The sequence below is a fragment of the Melozone crissalis genome, unplaced genomic scaffold, assembly GCF_028551555.1.
Source record: "Melozone crissalis strain CALT ecotype California unplaced genomic scaffold, PUWL_Pcris_2 ptg000120l_1, whole genome shotgun sequence".
Taxonomy (NCBI): domain Eukaryota; kingdom Metazoa; phylum Chordata; class Aves; order Passeriformes; family Passerellidae; genus Melozone; species Melozone crissalis.
The window spans coordinates 6,682,518-6,691,209 of NW_026535896.1; positions in this window are offsets into that span (position 1 = coordinate 6,682,518).

Here is an 8,692-nt window from a genome sequence, read left to right on the forward strand (position 1 = left end):
GGTGATGATTAGTTAACACCACTCCCAATTGTGTTAAAATGTCCCTTCCAATTAAACAAGAAACTGTAGGAGGTAATTGAACAACTGAAAACACAGCAGATATTTGTTGATCATCAATACACACTAACAAAAGTGGTGATCTACTTGCTAATGTAAATCCTCCTACTCCGGTGAGCATATTTGATGATGGGAATAGAGGCCAATGTTGTGGCCACGCTTCTAGAGAAATAATACTAGTATCTGCTCCTGTATCCAATAATCCATAAAGGGTTATGCTTTGATGCCCATGGGTAATTTCCACTTTTTGTTTTGGTCTATTTTGTAAATCCACAGTTAAAAGTGTAACACCAGTAGAGCCAAAACCCTTTTCATCCCGCGTTTGTCCAGTAAATGATGGTATACCAGATGTCATTTGTGATAGTGGTATTAATTGTGCAATGCGTTGTCCTTTTGTTATTTTAATAGGAGGATAAAGGGTGTAAACCATGATTTGTATTTCCCCTGTATAATCCGCATCGATAACACCAGGCAATACAAATAATCCCAGCATAGTTATTGAAGAACGTCCTAATAACAATGCTCCACATCTTTATCCATTTAATATAAGAGGACCCTTTACTCCAGTTTGTATCCTCTCAGGCCGGTTCGTCATTAGTGTGACGTCTACTGCTGCTGATAAGTCCAAGCCGAGGCTCCCTGCTGTGGCTGGTTGCAGACAGGAGGTGACAGCGATGTTGCGTCGGCAGCTGGTGTCTCCGATGTCACAGCGGCTACTTGTGTCTGGGCGCGTATGTCCCTCATTACCGCATCAGTAACACTTGATGAATGGTCTCAAGCTCTGCGTGTCCGCCAGTGAGCCGCTTCGGAGAGGAGCAAGAGCAGCTAACACCTGATTCTGAGCAGCTAACATAACACCTGATTTTGAGTAGACTCTGCTTGCTTTTGTAACCCTAATCCTAATTCCTTTAAAGCTTCTGCTATAAATGCCTGTGAAGCTGTTGGCATTAATGCCATTCGCTCTAAAGCTTCCTCAATAGTCCAATTTGCCCCTAAAGTAGCTAACACTCTTGCATTTGCCTAACAGGTTCACTTTTTACTCCAAACTAACCATAGAACGTAATTGAGCTAACATCTTCCAATCTAAGGGATTATATTCCGCTATATTATGTGTAAGGTTCCCCTGTGCATCATACTGTGGTGTGTATGTGACCGGACATGCAAGATTAGAAGCTACTTCCACCGCCTTGCCATCCCCCATTTGCATTACTTCTTTTGCCACAGCAGCCCAAGCTTCCCTCCTCTGTTTAGCCATCTCCCCCCATAGATCACGGTGTGCCCCTGGGATGGGATCTGGCCCTTTAAGGGTGCTATGCTGCTGGCACTTCGGTACCGAGACCGAGCTCTCGCACGGGGAAGGCGGTGGAGCAGGAGCCGACTCGCGCGGGGAAAGCGGCCCCCCTGCTGAGACCGGCTCGCGCGGGGGAAGCGGCCCCCCCGCTGAGGCGGCCCGCTCGGGGGAAGCAGCGGAGGCAAAGGTGGCGGCGGAGGCGCAGCTGGCTTTCTCCCACCCCCACCATCCGACCCGCCTGAAGCTGGCGGCGGAGGCAAAGCTGGCTTGCTCTTACCTCCACCATCCAACTCGCCCTCCCCCTCTGACAGGAAGGGTGCAGATGGTTCCACTGTATCTAAGGGAAAATTTTCCACACCATTTTGCTGGGGACCCTTAGGCATAAGTATCTGAGTTACAGAGGGTGCTAAGGGATCATCCTCACGACCATACCCTATATTCCTCTTATGAGCTTCTGTTGCCCTTTCTGCTGCCTTTCTCTCAGAGACCTGCTGAAGTAACGTATTATACACCACCCGCCATAACTTGCCAAATTTCTTTGCTGACTTATCATCGTCTAACACTGTATCCCACAGGATATCCCCAAACTTTTTCCACTCTACTATCTCATAAACTGTATGTAAATTAGCAAAAATTCCTTTAGAATAACCATAAGCTAATAACCCTGGTAATTCCTTTTTTAAATCTATCCCTTTTACTCCTCGCCTTTCTAAATATGAGGAGAAGGGACCGTATGTCGCTTGCCTATCCATACCTATATATCAGCGCGCGCTGTTGCAGCCCTTCCAGGCTCCTGCGACATGTAGAGACTTGAGATACCTTTTGTAATCCTCAAGGGTGCTTTTAAAATCCGGCACCGTCCCGGCTGCAAGGACTCTCACCCAACTTCCTCGACCGTGGCGAATTTATAATCCAAGAGAGCGAACGTTCAGAGTGCCGCTGCCCGCATTCTCCACCATTTGTCGGAGGAAGGAGACCCAGACACCAGTTGGTTCATCCAAGTCCAATTTATTGATCGAATATGGCGGGTTAAATATAGTTCTTAATAAGCTTCATACATATTGCAAAAGTTGAGCTCAGGATTGGTTAGTTACATATCAGCAACTACACCTACTTCTACATTCTTGTGCTTATTCTTCTGTTACATTCTGCAGATATTCAGGACTAATCTCACCTCCCTTTCCTCATGTTGCAGCAAGGCCATCCGGTATTCTTGCCTGTCAGCAGTCACTGAATCAGAGACTGCTGACCTCCCTTTCAAGCTTAACCAGCGGCATTAAGTCAGTATGGCCTTTCTCAGCTAACCAACTCTTAATAAAATCCTCCACAAGGGATGAGAGGGATGAGACTGTGCTTGACATGGCAAGGAAGCTCTGAGCATATGCAGATGCTGTACATGGCCCGACACATGCCAGAATCGCAGTGGTAGAAACACGTCTGCAGAACTTAGAGGATAAGATAGAGGAGAATCATAAGAAGCTTAGAGAGGAGATTAAAGAAGACCTTCTCCAAATTTCAGCAGTACAGATCCGAGGTTCTGGTATCCAAGGCAGACGTTTCCGAGATGGTGAGAGAAGGTACGCCCCACGAGCTGAGCTGTGGTTTTACCTGCGTGATTGTGGGGAAAACATGAGAAGGTGGGATAGGAAACCTACTGCTGTTCTGGCACAACGGGTGTGTGTATTGAAGAAAGCCACCAGGAGGAAAGCAGCTCCAGTTGCCCGTAGCCGAACGGCCAGGTATGATGATGATGACATGTCTGATCCCCTCGAAGGAACATCCAAAACATACACCCAGGGAAAGAAGGATAACCAGGCTTAGAGGGGCCCTGCCTCTAGCCAGGTAGAGGCCAGGGAAAATCGTGTTTTCTGGTCTGTGTGGATTTGTTGGCCTGGCACATCGGAACCCCAAGAGTACAAAGCTTTGGTCGATACTGGTGCACAATGCACATTAATCCCATCAAGACATGTGGGGACAGAGTCTGTTTCTATTGCTGGTGTGACAGGGGGATCCCAGGATTTCACTTTGCTGGAAGCTGATCTGAGCCTGACTGGGAATGAGTGGAAGAAGCATCCTATTGTGACTGGCCCAGAGGCCCCATGTATTTTGGGCATCGACTACCTTCAAAGTGGGTACTTCAAAGACCCAAAAGGACTCAGACGGGCATTTGGAATAGCTGCTGTAGAGACAGAGGGCATCCAGCAATTGAACAGCTTGCCTGGGTTGTCTGAGAATCCATCTGCAGTAGGATGCCTGACGGGAGAAGAGCAACGAGTGCCAATTGCCACTTCCAAAGTGCATCGACGGCAGTATAGAACCACTCGAGATGCTGTGATCCCCGTCCATAAGATGATCCGAGAGCTGGAGAGCCAAGGGGTGGTCAGCAAGACCCACTCACCCTTCAACAGCCCCATTTGGCCTGTGCGAAAATCTGAAGGAGAATGGAGATTGACTGTGGACTACCGTGCATTGAATGAAGTGACTCCACCACTGAGTGCTGCCGTGCCAGACATATTAGAGCTCCAGTATAAGCTTGAGTCCAAGGCAGCAAAGTGGTACGCCACTATAGACATTGCCAATGCATTTTTCTCTATTCCTCTGGCAGCAGAATGCAGGCCTCAGTTTGCCTTCACATGGAGGGGAGTGCAGTACACCTGGAACCGACTGCCCCAGGGGTGGAAGCACAGCCCCACCATCTGCCATGGACTGATCCAGACTGCACTAGAAAGGGGTGAGGCTCCAGAACATCTGCAGTATATTGATGACATCATTGTGTGGGGGAACACAGCTGCGGAAGTGTTTGAGAAAGGGAAGGAAATCATCCAGATCCCCCTGGGAGCTGGTTTCACCATTAAAAAGAGCAAAGTAAAGGGACCAGCTCGTGAGATTCAATTCCTGGGAGTGAAGTGGCAAGATGGACGGCGTCAGATTCCTAGAGATGTTATCAACAAGATCACAGCAATGTCTCCACCCACCAATAAGAAAGAGACACAAGCTTTCCTGGGTGCAATAGGTTTTTGGAGGATGCATATTCCTGAGTACAGTCTGATCGTGAGCCCTCTTTACCTGGTCACCCACAAGAAGAACAATTTCCAGTGGGGCCCTGAGCAGCAGCAAGCCTTTGTCCAGATCAAGCAGGAGATTGCTCATGTAGTAGCCCTTGGCACAGTCAGGACAGGACCAGAGGTAAAGAACATGCTCTACTCTGGAGCTGGGAACCATGGCTTGTCCTGGAGCCTTTGGCAGAAGTTGCCTGAGGAGACTTGAGGTCGACCACTGGGATGTTGGAGTCGAAGCTACAGAGGGTCTGAAGCCAACTATACTCCAACAGAGAAAGAAATCCTGGCTGCCTATGAAGGAGTCCAGGCTGCCTCGGAGGTAATAGGCACTGAAGCACAACTCCTCCTGGCACCCCGACTACTGGTGCTGGGGTGGATGTTCAAAGGCAAGGTTCCTTCCACTCACCATGCCACCAGTGCTACATGGAGCAAGTGGATTGCTCTCATCACTCAGTGCGCCCGTATAGGTAAACTGAATCACCCTGGGATTTTGGAGGTCATTACAAATTGACCCGAAGGTGAGAATTTTGGTGTCACAGATGAAGAGGAACAAGAACCTGTGACACGGGCTGAAGAAGCTCGTCCATATAAGCAACTGGCCCCAGAGGAAACACGCTACCCTCTTTTCACTGACGGTTCCTGTCGCATCGTAGGGACGAACCGGAAGTGGAAAGCAGCCGTATGGAGCCCCACATGACAGGTTACACAAGCTACCAAAGGAGAAGTTGGATCAAGTCAACTTGATGAACTCAAAGCTGTTCAACTGGCCCTGGGCATTGTAGAAAAAGAGAAATGGCCAAAGCTCTACCTTTATACTGATTCATGGATGGTAGCCAATGCTCTGTGGGGATGGCTGGAGAGCTGGAAAGAAGCAAACTGGCAGTGTAGGGGAAAACCAATCTGGGCCGCTGATGAGTGGAAAGTCATCACTACCAGGGTAGGGAGGCTACCTGTGAAAGTCTGCCATGTAGATGCCCATGTCCCCAAGAGTAGAGCCAATGAGGAGCACCAAAACAATGAGCAGGTAGATCAGGCTGCAAAGATAGAGTTGTCCAAGATGGATCAAGATTGGGAGCACAAGGGAGGTGTCATGGTTTAGCCCTGGCACAAAGCCAGTGCCTTCATGAGAATACCCTCTCCCTGGTGTCTGCTGTGAGATGTGACCAGGAACAAGCAAAGCAGGCTCCTGCTTAGAAATAAAGATAACCTTGTTAACTAAACTACAAGAAAAGAAGAAAGAAAAAAAACCATAAGGGAAAAAATGAAAAACCTTACAAAAGCACTTTCCTCTTCCGCCCCACCAAATTTCCCAATGTAATACATTCCCCCGAAATCACCAACTCTCAGTCCAGCACCACCCTTTAGAATACTCAATCTTCAGTTCATGAAGAGGAGAGGAGTCCTTCTTGCACCATAGGCTTCCCCTGGAAACACGCTGAAACCTCGTGTGTTTCAATGTCACTCAGCACCGCCCGGAAAGTCCTTTGCCATTGTGACACCTTTCCTTCTATGCCCAGTGCTCTCACCACTGTGCATGGACCAGAGCTGCTTCTATGGTTGTCTTTCAAGGATGCCTTGTCTCACTCCAAAAAAGGCACACTCTCTCCTTCGGGACATCTGTCCCCCCCAGTTTTTCACCCCCTGGGGCCGAGGGGTACCCACACTGAACCCTCCCGGTTCTGAGGCACTGCCTCCCCCTAAATGCAGTCTCTGTGTCACAGGAAAAAACTGGTTCAGTCTATGGCTACACAAGAAAAGTCCAGCCAAAAGGCCACTCCGTCATCTCTTCCCCACTCAAGAGTCTTCTGCACTTCCCTTGTGGCCCATTCCCTCTTATCTCATCTCTTATCTCTCTTCTTATTCAGCTCCAGGAGGATCAGCATTTGCAAGGTCTCAATCATGCAAGAAAAAGGGTTAAAAATTTCAGTCTCTGCCTGTCCCAGAGCTCCGGCACTCCCACGCTGCCCTCGCACTCCTCCCCCTTCTCCTCCTGGGCCAGCACCACTATCGAATTCAGACGCTGGCTCTCCCTCTCACTCTCCAAGGGGAGAATGGCTGCCCGATGTCTCTTGGTGCTCTTCCACCCTTCCATCCTTGGGCTGGGCCTACCTCATGGCCCTGTGGCTTTTCCCCTCCCCCCGCCCAGCCGGCAGCTGGGACAGGGGAAGAGATCCAAAGCCTCTCCCGACGGAAATCCCAAGAGACTCTGGGCGGGCGCAGCTCTGGATTTTAACCCCTGTGTTTTTCTCAGAGGCGGTCCTACAATCTGAGCATCCATTGGCCTGATGGTAGTGACCACAGCATCCCAGAAATCCCATTTCCGGTCCAACCACCACAACTGGGAACACTGGGGCCATTGCAGAGAAGACTGGGGACACTGGGGCATCCTGTGGATGTCACTGGGATGAACTGGGAAGGACTGGGAATGGGCACAAGTGTATTGGGAGGGACTGGGCTGTACTGGGAGGGACTGGAGGGGCACTGGGGTTGTGCTGGGTTTTACTTGGGATCAATTGGTCTGTACTGGGGTTGTACTGGTCGGTACTGGGGTTATACTGGCATGTACTGGGAGGGACTGGAGGGGCACTGGGGTTGTACTGAGTTCTACTTGGGATGAACTGGGCTGTACTGGGGATGAACTGGGCTGTACTGGGAGGGACTGGAGAGGTTGAATTGGATGTTCCCGCCTCTGCCACATCCCATTTGCTAAGGTTTCTGCCCATCACTGCCCAAAGCCAATCAGCGCTGCGTTTAGGATCTCGTAAGCAGTGCCTGATATTGGCACAACTTTTTTTTGCCTACAACTCCCGTCATGCCCCGCGGCCTATTTGAGTCCCATTGAAGCTGGACTACAACGCCCATCATGCGCTGCACTCCACAGAACTCCAGGATCACCCCCCACCTGTCCCTTAAGTGTCCCCCAGACCCTCCAGGATCTCTCAGTGCCCCCTCAGCGCCCATTCGGGACCCCCAAAAGCGTCCCCAGACCCCTGAGTGCTCCCAACCCCACAGATGCCCGGTACAGCCATTTCTGGGAATTCATCTCCTCTCATCCCACACAGCCCCAGAGCCCCTCAGAAAAATCCTGCGCCTAAAACTCCTGCCGTGCCCTGCCCCCTAAAGAGCCCGGTTAGAGATCCCCGAGCACTCCACAAGTGTTCCCGAACTGTTTACTTTCCCCCGAGGATCTCAAGTCGCGGCTCAGACACAGAAATGTTCCCCAAGAGCCTTCCCGGACCCACTAACAAAGCGTTCCAGCCACTTCCAGGACTACGGCTCCCATCATGCTCCGTGGCGCATGTCCAGTGCTCTCGGAGCTGGGACTTCATCTCCCGTCATGCCCCGCGCCCCGCCGAGAGCCATTGCAGCTGCGCCTCGAACTCCCATGATGCTCCGCAGCCCCGTTTAACAGTATTACACCCACATTTTCAACTCACATCACCCCCTGCGCCCCAGAGAACCCTGTCAGAGCCCCCCAAGGGCCTGCCCGGACCCCGAAGGGCCCCAAATTCCCCTCCCCGACCTCCAAGGGCCCCCCTGGACCCCCAAGTGCTGCTCCAGACCCCAAACTGTCCCTCAGAATCCCATAGTGCCCCTCCAAGTGCCCACCCAGCTCCCCCAAGTGTCCTCCAGACCCTCAAGTTCTCTCTGAATTCCCTCTCCAGACCCAGAACTGCCCCAAATGTGCCCCAGAAATGTCACCAGGGACCCCAAAGTGCCCCCTTGACCCTTTCTGAGAAAAAGATGATAAAAAAGGTGACAAAAAGACTCAAATATTACTAGTTACCATAAAGAGAAATAAATAAATAGCCAATGGAGATTAACGAATGAATGAAGGGAATTGCATTACTTAGAACCAATGACCAATAATCTTTTTCGTTCCTAAAAATGTATTGGTTTTTTAATATAAACGAAATAAATAGGGCAGGAGATCTTTCTCCTTTTTAATGTCTTTATTAAAAATCAGCTCAGGTGGGGTGATCCGATGGGTCTCACAACGCCGCTGCCCACAGGAGTGGCACAGAGGAGGAGGATGAGTCCAGTTTGTCCACTGGTCTGCCGGCAGAGCTGGGGGTTCCTTCCTCACCAAAGCACCAGGAGATTCCCAGTATTTTGATTTGACATTCAAGGTTCTCTTTCCAGCCAAAATGTTTTTAGGTTAGGGTGAGTGGTAAAAAGGGTCTTAGTGGACACTGGATTCTGTTCTTCAGGTCTAGACATGACTTTGATCCCTCAATTCCATGTTGGTTTGTTGTTTTTAGGGGTTTTTTGCTAGGTTTGGTGA